The sequence below is a fragment of the Vespa velutina genome, chromosome 9, assembly GCF_912470025.1.
Source record: "Vespa velutina chromosome 9, iVesVel2.1, whole genome shotgun sequence".
NCBI classification, from domain to species: domain Eukaryota; kingdom Metazoa; phylum Arthropoda; class Insecta; order Hymenoptera; family Vespidae; genus Vespa; species Vespa velutina.
Window position 1 is genome coordinate 3,670,181 of NC_062196.1, and position 12,500 is coordinate 3,682,680.

At 30.7% G+C, this 12,500-nt stretch overlaps 1 protein-coding gene across 1 annotated transcript in view; it reads right to left on the reverse strand.

The window, feature by feature from the left end:
* The window catches only part of LOC124951718 (transcription factor AP-4), a 62,025-nt gene that overhangs the window by 37,605 nt on the left and 11,920 nt on the right, over positions 1 to 12,500 (reverse strand). The window lies entirely within an intron of this gene.

Sequence of the window (12,500 nt, forward strand, 5' to 3'; positions counted from 1 at the left end):
CCTACCCATCCCTTTTAATATCACCAAGCCAGCCAGCCAGCCAGCCGCCACCTACTCCACCTCTTCTTTCACCTCCAACATCGTGCACATTCGTAACCATGGCGATATTGATCGAGCTAGCAAGCAGGCAGGCAGGCAAGCAGGCAGGCAGGCAAGCAGGCAAGCAGGCAAACAGGCAGGCAAGCAGGCAGGCAGGTAAGAAAGCTGCTTAGTTGGTTGCTTGCTTGCTGTAAGCCTTCCAGCACTACCTGACAAGACAGATTGACAAAACCTGCTCTACCTGAACGATTGAATCATTGATTGTGACTGTTCTAAGTCGTACTACCTTTTTCATCTAAAAGATCACCTAACACAAATATGATAATTTCGAGTTGTTACTTTATTTTCTTCTTCTTCTTCTTCTTCTTCTTCTTCTTCTATTTTCAACCTCCCTTTCTTTCTACTGTTACATCTCGAATTATTCATAAAAGTATCGTGACGTTGCATATAAACGACTTAACGAACGAATCGATAATAGATATACATATGTACATGAGTTACGTGAGTATGTAGTTGAAATATAAAATGTTACATTTACTTTCACCGTGATATCAATTTAATAAGTTTATCGTGTTAATTTTGTCGTTTAATTTAAACACTTCAGTTTCGTTTAAATCTAACTTTAAACGAATATCACTTATTTCGCTCCTTGATATTTGAAAAACATGCTTTATATAACTCTGATTTATATACCTCAGGACACAAGGACGAGAACAAGAGAGAGAAAGACAGACACACACACACACACACACAAACAGAAAGAGAAAGAGAGAGAGAGAGAGAGAGAGAATTGCACGGTTAGAAATAAGGCGCGAAGAAAAGTGGATCGATAAATCAGAGGATAATCCCAGCTAGCTAGTATATCTCAAGGCGTTTTCACAGATACAATTTTCCTCGATTTTCCGCGCGAGCTACGTGCATCGTCCTTATTGCCTTAGGTAACTTGTCGATGATAAACTGCATAGTAAATCTACTTGAGAAGAGTTAGTTAGTTCTTTTTTTTTGTTCTTCTTCTTCTTCTTTTTCTTCTTCTTTTATATCAACGACATTACCGGAAACTCCCGAGACACCATAAAAATTTGATTTTCTTTAGCTTTAAAAAAGAGGCGTCAAATTTCGCGAATAAGTACGTTTTAAAAACTTCCCTAGGAAAGTTATATCAAACGAGAAAAGTTTAATAATCGCATTGTCCGAGATTATTTCGATTATTTCTCTCGTTAGAAAGAAAATAAGTAAAGAATTATATTAAACTGCTCTCATTGCTTTTTGTGTATTCATATTTATCTATATGAATATTATATACACGTACGCACACACACATATCTTTATGATATGATTTTATAAAATCGATGCATGTTCGATGTATTTTCATCAGTTCCATTAGTATCGAGTCTATAGTGATTACAAATCTTATATATTACTATAATATTGTATAAATTGTAACGTAATAATCACAAAATAATAACAACATATAATTTTATATATATATATATGTGTGTGTGTGTGTGTGTGTGTGTGTGTGTGTGTGTGTGTGTACGTATATAGTAAATTATTATCCTCCTTTACATTGAAATATAATAAGATAGCCTGATTGTGCGTAAAATTCTACCGTATAATTTACTACCCTGATTATTTCAGTTAATTACAATATTTCGCATTACTTCCTTTCAATCTAGGAAGAGGGGAGAAAAAAGGAGAGATGAACGAATTTCTATTCGACGTATGAAGGAAGGAAGGAAAGTGTTGCAATAACAAGGTATTATTAGCTATCTCGTTCCGCTGCCGGCGCTAAAGCCAACACGCGAAAGATGTTCTTTTTCTTCTTCTTCTTCCTCTTTCCGCTTCTTCTTCGTTAACCATTCATCCTGTCTCTTTTACATCTATCTTTCGTATTTCTCACGCTCGAGTAAATCGACTGTTTTGTATTTTTCTAAGGACCAAGTTCCTTCCCCGTATGAAAGGAAATATGCAAATCTATTACAATGCACATGTATGTACATAAGTGAAGAAAGGAAAATAAATGTATTGTAATGAAAAACATATAAGCAAACATATGTATTGTAAAACAAAATGTATAAGCAAATAGATGCATTGTAATATCTACATGTAATATCTACTTTTAATCACATTAACATACTTTACTAAAGTATATTTGTATAATATCCTTTAGTAACACTATAATAAAATAATTTACACAATTAAAAAAAACGTGAAACAATAATCATACAAACGCATACACACCTATGAACTTTTATTATTCTAGAACGAAAAAATGTCCCACAAAATTTTAATTATTCATTTATATATATATATGAAAAATAAAAAAAAAATAAAAAAAGATAAAACATGAGATACGATTTTTTGCCCTTAGTCTAACACGCGTATATATTTACATATATATGTACGTACACGTAGACGTCCTTCGAATTACGAATGAATTCTTGAATCACGGCGCGTCTCTCTCCGTGAATATATGTACCAGTAGCATGCAAAGCGCGGTTTCTCGCCTACTCGCCCGCGCGCACACCAAGAAGGACGGTCCACGCGACAGAGGCACGCACATACATATGTAGACAAAGAAAGAAAAAGAGAGACAGAGAGAGAGAGAAAGATAGAGAGAGAGAGAGAGAGAGAGAGAGAGAGAGAGAGAGAGAGAGAGAGAGAGAGAGACCATCGCAGAGGCGCAGTAGTCACAAGTATGCACACCCACTCGAACTGCATCCATTCATAAAAGTGGCGAAAGGCCGTAGCTGGCTGGCTGGCTGGCTGACGGCCTCGAGTTCTACGCATCGACAAACACGCGTGTATATGTACGTATATACAAGAGAGAGAGAGAGAGAGAGAGAGAGAGAGAGAGAGAGAGAGAGAGAGAGAGAGAGAGAGAGATACTCGACGTCACATACATACATAAATACGTATGTAGTACACATGTGCATTAATTCACTGAGTGAGTGAGTGAGTGAGAGAGAGAGAGAGAGAGAGAAATTGTGTGCTAATGGCCGATCGCTATCGATGTGCACCACCCGTAGTAAATCCAAACGGACTTCCCGCCAAACTGCGAGCACGCATACACAAACTATGTTATTGTCCGCTCTGAGAACGCTTCTCGTGGCTTATTGGATCAGCTGACTTTGAAATTTCTATGCACATTACCTTGGTATCGAATCGATAGAAAATTACATACCCATACATATGCACAAAGCGTATGCGCGCACATGCACACGCATACGCACATGCACACGCACAACGGAGCAAAATTCTTTAATCGAATATTTTCAATAAACATTCAAAGAGAAAGTACATATGTATGTATATGTATGTATATATGTGTATGTATGTATGTATGTATGTATGTATGTATGTATGTATGTATGTATGTATGTATGTATGTATGTATGTATGTATGTATGTATGTATGTATGTATGTATGTATGTATAACATATTCAAACTTATATTATCATCCGTCGGAAGAGAATAATCAAGGCATGTATCACCACAATGACCATGTCAGTATCATCGAATGAAGAGAGGACGAAGATAGAATAAGAGTAAGAGACAGAGAGAAAGAATCGCGTAAGGTTGAGGTTGGGAAAAGTAAAGTTAGATCGCGCCGGTAGACAACTGCGGCCTGAAAATAGCGCAGTACTCACTGTCTGGCTATGTGGCTGACTATGTGTCTTTTACTCTTGCGACCGGCACCGGCCAACAGCAGCATCGCGTCCATCTGAAACCATACACCCGATGCCGGAACCTTCCTAGCGTTACAACAAACCGTCATCGTTCTACTCAAGTTACTCGACTTTCTTTCTTCGTAACAGAACACATCTCCCTCCTTCAACCCCATCTTCAACCCCAACCCCAATTTCATTCTCAATCTCCGCCTCAAACCTTTCGATTTTATGTCGTTCTGTACAAGTGTCTTAATAAATCATATTTTCTTGTTTAAATTTTTACATCGTTAGACATTTATCAATCAATTAAAATGATCGTGATCTCCAATCGTTCTTATAAAAATTTTCTAATTTTATAATCTTCCTAACTTTTTTCTCGAAATTATATAAATAAATATATGATATATATTATTATGAATTCATTACGTACATATAACGTATGAGATATATCCTAAATATATTCAAATAATCGTTAATAGTTCTGACATTGACACGTGCCGAATATTAAGCTGAGATTTTACAGAAAATCGATGATATTTCTAATATTTCGTAGATAAAATTAGAAGAGAATATATTTTCATACCTTTAAGATGTTATATCGCAAAGAAATTTGAAAAAATGTTTTAAATAAAATTTGAGTGCCGATCGAACGTAAAAAAAAAAATTCTACTTGTTGAAAAAAGAGGTGAAAAGAAAGAGAGAGAGAGAGAGAGAGAGAGAGAGAGAGAAAATAAAAAATGAAGAATATTTGAAAATTCGTAAAGAGACAAGATCTAATAATGATACGCCTAAAAAGTGTCTCATGATTAAAAGATGAATCACATATATATTTTTTCTTCTTCTTCATCTTATTCTTCTTATTCTTCCTTTTCTATTCCTATGTATTCAAATTCTAGTCTCGATACTAGTTTCTACCGAGAATCGATGTAATCGACATTCCAAAGGTTACGCGCGAGATAGGGATTTCCATTCTATCCCCACCACCATTCTAACATTCTTCCTACGTTGACTCTAAAACGTGCTTCCGTCTCTGCTAGTCGCATAAAATTTGATACGTACAGATTCTTTTAACGCCCACGTGAACGTGGAATTCTCGTAAACGTGACGTTTAAAAGTGTTCGATAAAATAGTACAAGAATGAATGTTACGAGTTACGAGAATTCTTTTTTTTTTTTTTTTTTTTTTTTTTCCTTTCCTTTTTTTACTTTTAATTTCTATAACTATTTCAATTTTGTTCGCGAATATATAAGTAGATAGGATACATGCATATTTAGAGAATGTAAAAAGGAAAAAAGCTCGAAGATATTTTTAAATGATATTTTAATGGGAAGGGGGAGGGGGAGGGAGGGACAATAAAAAAAGAAAAAAAGAAAAATATCGTTTCTATTAATAACTATATAAACAGGGAAAATTTCTCGTGATAGTTTATGTACAAGTCACGCCCGCGTGATGATCGTGTCTAATAATTGCTAACTGAGAAAGAGAGAAAAAGAGAGAGAGAAGCGAGAGAGAGAGAGAGAAGCGAAAGAGAGAGAAGAGAGAAGAGAGAGAGAGAGAGAGAGAGAGAAAGAGAGAAAGAGAGAGACACGCGATAGGCGATAAGCACGAACGTACTCGCGAACGTACGTACGACCATGACCCAAATTTAAGCTTCCTCTCTTCTCTTCTTTCATCCTACGTTTGATTCATTAAAAATTTGCGGAAGCTTTCGTGCGAAGTGGAACGAATCGGATGTTACAATGGAATACGTATATTTTTTTCCGTGAAATAAACATCATTAACATATGTAATAATATTTTTAAAATATCGTCTCTCTCTCTCTCTCTCTCTCTCTCTCTCTCTCTCTCTCTCTCTCTCTCTCTCGAACTATTAAATCTATCCAAAAAAAAAAAAAAAAATTCATTGTATTATATACAAGATTAGTTTTTGATCTTCTCGTTTCTTTTTTTTTCTCTCTTTTTTCTTTTTTTTTTTTTCGATCCATTTATATACTTGAACTTTAATAATTTCGTGTAACTTTGAATTCACATATTTATACATCCCCGCATAATTATTGTAAATTTGATTTAATTTCTTTGTGATAATAAAATTAATTTCTTCATCGTATCTAGAAATATTAATGTTCGTTAAATATATTGGTAACACTTAGTATAGTGTGATAATTCTAATACAAGTAGTATGCTATTATTTTCACATTATATAACTTTTTCATAGATAAGAAAAAAATATTTCGGTTTGAAAAGGTTAATGTAACTGGAGTATACTAGGTAGCTATTAATAAATCGTAATATAACGAAATAATCTATATGATATCATAAATCTTATCGTATGTCAGATTTAATCTAGATGCTCTAAGTGCAATGAAATTGTTTAAAAGACAAAAAAGATGAGAGATAGAAAGAGAGAGAGAGAGATAGAACTCGAAAATAGACAAAATATAACTAGTGAGGATAATTTTAGTAAGTTATAATTTAAGAAAATAATTAATATGATATCATATATAGATCTTATCGCGGATAAGATATAATCTTCGCGATACTAGATTCAAGAGAGTTGCTTTAAAGGCACAAAAAAGGGAAAAGAAAAGAAAAGAAAAGAAAAGAAGAATAAAGAAAAAAAAAGAAAGAAGAAACAAGAAAACAAAATAAACTTAAATCAGCGTGAAGGCAAGAATGCGGGAAAAGACAAAAATAGAAGAAAGAGGGAAGAGGAGAAAGAAGAGAAGAGGGAGGCAAAGGAGAGAGAGAAAAAAAATCGAAAAGAGATAGAGAGGGAGAGAGAGAGGAAGAGAGAGAGAGAGAGAGAAGGGGGAAAGGGAGAGAGAAAGAGAGAGAAAAAAAGAGACGCGTTCCGCTTCGTTTCGAACAGTCGATGCGGATGTAATAGCGTATCATTAAGTCCGCACGCGAGGAAACTTGGCGCCGCGAAAGCCGTACCGCCGCCGCCGCCGCCGCCGCGCGTGTTACGCTACGCTACTCTACTCTCTCAAAAACAACGCTGCAATGCAACAAAACCGACGTATGTTACAACGTTAGACGAACGCGACGTGTAATTAGATACGCATTCCATGACGCGCTCGCTAATATCGTCGATAGGATCTACAAGATTGGCAAAATTCTTTTTGATAAATGTCGCGACATTTTATATCTTCGAATTAATTGATTTTACTATCTCTTAATTGAAATTAAATAATACGAGATTAAAGATTTATCCTACCACGTGCATATGTGTATTTCCCAATATTTATCCTAATTTATCTTCACGATATAAGTATGACAAATTTTTATTATCATTCATCTTCTATAATTCTAGTTCACTTTCAAATCATACATATATGGGTGTGTGTGTGTGTGTGTATTTCTTTTATCTTATTTTATTTATTAATTAACAATTAATTTTTATCACATAGGAAGTTTAATGTTTACTAAGTTTAAATTATGTTTTATATAATGCAATTATAGTGTTTAATATAAATTATATCATTTCGTCTATAGAAAAAAAATTGTTTTATAAGGGATTAAAAGTATTGGTTTATAAATAATATCGGAATTTTCAATATTATATGTATAAATAAATAACATTTTTGTATATTTCATAGAGATATTTATTGTTTTTTAAATTGAGCGGGTCTTTTTTTTTTTTTTTTTTTTTTTTTTTTTTTTTTTTTTTTTTTTTTTTTTTTTGATACATCTATATTCGCATATTACAAAATTTATGATTTAAAAAATATCATAAAAATAAGTTTGGCGTATAATATGCAAATGCAGAGATGTATAGATAAAAAAGAATTTTTTTTTTTTCCTTAACTTACGGCACAAAAAATGAATTAGAAAAAAAAAGTACTTACTTTTACGAAATTTTTTTATCAAAAATTATGCAATATACAAATAAAAAGTATATATGAATTATTATCGTTAATTTGTTTATTTAGATATTTATATAAAATATTGAAAATTCTAACACTATACTTTATTAATTATCGTGTACAATCTAATATTTGAGATTGATACGGATAGAATTAAAATATCATATTGTTTGTCAAGTCATTTAAATGAAATAGTAAATCAATTCGATAAAAATAATTGAAATATTTCGAACAAAAGCATAATTTTATTATCATTAAAAAAGATTTTGAAAAAGAAATGAGATTTTGAAAATTAAATCCTAAATTAATAAGATATAAAATAATTTATTCGTTAGGGTGTTGTGTTCTAAAGGTATATTTGAGGCCAACTAGCACGAGAGAAGCTGTAAGAGCGAACAAAGCACGAGTTGTCGTTTGGATTCCCGCCGTCCTTGCATCTCGAAGCACGCGCACGAGGAGGAGAAAAGGTACGGAACGAGGTCGTGAGAGGGCCAAGGAAAAAGAAAGCTTTCCCGCCCAGCAAAATTCGAAATTTTTTTTACTTGATCAAATAAATCTTTTGCAATTTTTATTTTCTATCAAAACATTTAATTTATTTTTAATAAATTGATTTCATCGAATTTATCATGTAACGATAACTAATTTATATCAATTAAGATTTCTAATTTATTAAAATAAATTTAATGGAATATATTTTGTTAGAATAAATTTAAAATGGTGCCTTTTTTTTTTTTTTTTTTAGAATCAATAGTCGCCGAAAGAAATGCATTTTGAAGTTTCAAATTGAAAACAACTATTATTTTATTAAATATTCGAAATATCTATTGTCAATCTCTCCATGCAATAATGAAATCTTTGCTCGGACTTACATTGAATATTTTACAGTAAGCTTAATGTAATCTGATGACATTCTTCAACTATACTCTGTTAAAGTTCTTTTAAAGAAGCCGGTTAAATGGCATATACACTGTATTATAAATATCCACATAGATAAAAAAAAAAAAAAAGGAATAAAAAGCAAATCAAATTAATAGATAAATTTAGCTTTCAAATAAGTCAAAGTACAACTTTCCAGTCAAATTATAATATTCAATAAAAAGAATATAGATAATTTTGTTATAATATCAATTCACACGCATGCATTTATCGAGAAATGCACTATGTACTGCAAAATGTTTGATGTAAACTGATGAGCAATGATTTTTTTTTAATGCATGGATTTCGACGTTACACATTTTGAATATTTAATAAAATAAAAGTTTTCTTTTTTTCAACCTGAAATTCGAAATGCATTTTCTCGGAAACTATTGATGAAAACTATTGACTTAAAATAAAAAAAAAAAAAAAAAGTAAATAAAAATATATTATATTATAAGTACCCATCGAAAACAAAATTGATCTGTCCTGGTGATATTTTCAAAACAATCATTAAATTTCATAATAATCCTAGTCGGACAGTTTTAGAACTCATTAGAAGTTAAATATTAATTAAATAATAAATTAGTCAATCCAATGATCATCCATTAACTGTAAGCGCTTAACATACAGATATAATTACGCGTATGAATGTTCACATCAAACATATATTTTAATTAATTTAAATATGCATATAATTATACCATACCTACTAATAATGATCTTAATTATCGAGAACAAATTACCCTTAAAATGGAAATATGACATGTATGATTTGAAAATATGAAGGAAAAAAAAAAAATTGATTAATAATATAATCTAAAAAGTATCAATAATCGGTTGATCAAGTATCAATGAAAAGTATCAATAATGATTGATGATTGAAAATAATATGATTTTAATTTTTTTATCGTTTACTAATGATCGATTTTCTATTCAAATTCCTTTTTTTCTTTTTTTATTATTTTTATTTTTTTTTTATTTACTTTCCTTTAGATTTATGTTTCTCTTCAAAATGTTTTCGATGGCAATGTATATATATACACACATACACACACACAGAGAAAATATATCTCTGTGTATACGCAGGTACGATATAAACGTAGATTGTCACCGTTACACGTGGATCTCGGCAATGCTCAAAGCTACGAAGAAGTAGTAGTCGTGAGACAAGAAAGGTGCACTTTTCTTTTATTTCTGTCTGGCAAGAGCCGAAGGAAAATGGGTCGAGGCGCTCGAGACGCGACGCGCTCTTCTCTTCCTCCTACTCTTCTCTCCCGAGCTCGCTTCGAGAAACGACCGCCGCGGCCGTTTCGTTTCGCTCCCTCGGAAATCGGAGCTCCCGTCAAAGGTCTCTCCTCCACGTATATATACGCGTAGATAGAAAAGGGAGACGCCAAAAGAAAGAAAGAAAGAAAGAAAGAAAAAAAGAAAGAAACAAAGAAAATAAAAAAATAATAAGAAATAAATTATTCCAAAAAAGAATTAACAAAATGAAATTTTGCCAATAAAAAAGAAATGAAATAATTATATAACAAAATAATAAAAATTGTAATAGCAATATTTACGTGCGTGTATATGTGTATATATATATATATATATATATATATATATATATATAGCTATACGTAAATCCTCATATAAAATGATATTTAAACAATGCTAAGTTTCGATATAATGTTGGCTAGAAATTTTTAGATTTTTATCCCTTTATCATTTTATATATTTTTTTGAAATACATATATGGTTTTCTTCTTCTTTTTTTTTTTCTTTTCTTTTTTTTCTCCTTTTTTTTTCCTTCCTTAACTACTTGAATTTTAGACGGAAATGTATTCCTGTTTGTCACGTCAATGTTATTTATATAACTTTAAAAGAGAACAAAAGAAAAAATGAAGCAATATTAAAAAAAAAAACAAATTTGGAAGCTAATGTCGTATTTTTTCTCTTTTTTTTTTTCCCCTCCATCAAATCCGAATATTCACAAAACACAATTTATATAAAGCGACATTTCCACGGAACGAAATATCCCTGTTTTACGAGGATTATCCATATGTATATAATAATATCATCGCATAGTTTTATTTTATTTTATTTTTTCTTTTTTTTTTCTTTTTTATTATTTTTTTTTTTTTTTTTTTTTTTTTTTTTTTTTTTTTTTTTTTTTTTTTTTTTTTTTTTTTTTTATTTCTAACCACGTTCAATCTTAAATTTAACCTTAACTTTAACCTGCATAGATATTTAACGAATAACTGTGACTGTATAGATATTCAACGAAGGATTGTATTGTCTCTATGATGAATAATGTATTATGAATTTAACATAACGTAACATTATCTCTATTTTATTCTATGATATTATCTCCCATTTACCATTACATAGCAAAATATTTTTTGACGATGAAATATTTATTATATGTTAAAGAAATTCAGTTCTTTCGATTTTTGTATCATTTTAAAAGAAATCGCTTAGGTAGCGTCCTCGATAATGCAACGTATGTATAGCGTTAAATATGTGAGAACGTAATTTCGAATTTAAGTTAGAAAGGATGAAGGTTAGACAGAATAATCGAAGAAAGAAAAGGACAGAGTTTAGAGCAGGTGCAGGTTGAAAGTAACATAGAAAAAAAAAAAAAGAAAAAAAGATCTGGAATAATATTTAATGGCGATAAAATATAACAAAAATAATCAAAAGATCCAGAATAAATATATTATCGACGAATTAAAGCAAAAGATATAAAATGATAGATATTAGATTAAAAAGATTTATTTTTAACACATATAAAGAAAGAGACAAAGAGAGAGAGAGAGAGAGAGAGAGAGAGAGAGAGAGAGAGAGAGAGAGAGAGAGAGAGAGAGAGAGAGAGAGAGAGAGAGAAAGAGAGAGAAATCGAAGAAAAAATGAACAAAAAGAAAATGATACAGTAGAAATATGAATTAAAATAAATTCAAAATTCAAGTATTAGTAATAAATATGTATACATACATAAATATGAATAAGAAATCTGTTGCATTATTTTTCGTTAACTCTCTATAAAACAATTTTTTCAATCTATCTATACAAAAATAATATAAAATGAAACTTATAAATAATCTTTTATAATATTAATATAATTATAATATAATAATTATGACTTATAATTAGTTATAAATAATAACTTTAGGTATATTAATCTGTGATATTTTCGTGACAAAAAAATAGAATAAAGCGTTAAAAAATATAAATACACACACACTCACACACACACACATACGATTGTATATAACTTAAAAATTATACGAGTTAAATATGAAAATTATAAAATTATAAAGTGTTAAATACGAAAACAATTCGTTCTTTTATCCTTTAAACTGTTTCAATCCTTCCTTCGTATTTTAACATATACAACTTAAACATATTATATATAAATATGTTTTATATTTATAAATGATTCGTGTAATGGATGTATCACGTGCGTGAAAGTATATGTATAATATTTCGTCAAAATGGAACACCATTGATCGGTGGAAGGCTATTCGAGATCTTGCTTCTCATGCAATATCTTCCTCTCGAAACAAAGTGCTTTAACGGCATGATGAGTTATGTACATAGACAGTTCGAGATATATGACGAGACATGTGATGAAAGAAGGAGAGAAAATGTCAATTAAAAAAAAAAAAAGAAAAAATAATAAAGAAAAGAAAAGAAAAGAAAAAAATAAAGGAAAGGAAAAAAAAGAAAAAAGAAAAAAAGCAGAGGGAAGGAACTCGTTTGATGGTAATCAAACTAAATCGATCCTTCCTCCAGCACAGATAACATATTGGAGGAAGTATTATTAAATAGGATCGCGACTACAGGGTAAATTCAACATATTGTCCCTGTAAATATGTCAATCGTGTAACTTCTTTCATGTCGGATCAAAAAAAAAAAAAAAGAAAAAAAAAAAAGAGAGAGAGAGAGTATTCAAATATGATCAATGACATGATATCTGATTGGTCTCTTATTATTATCATTTCATAAGAATTAATCGACG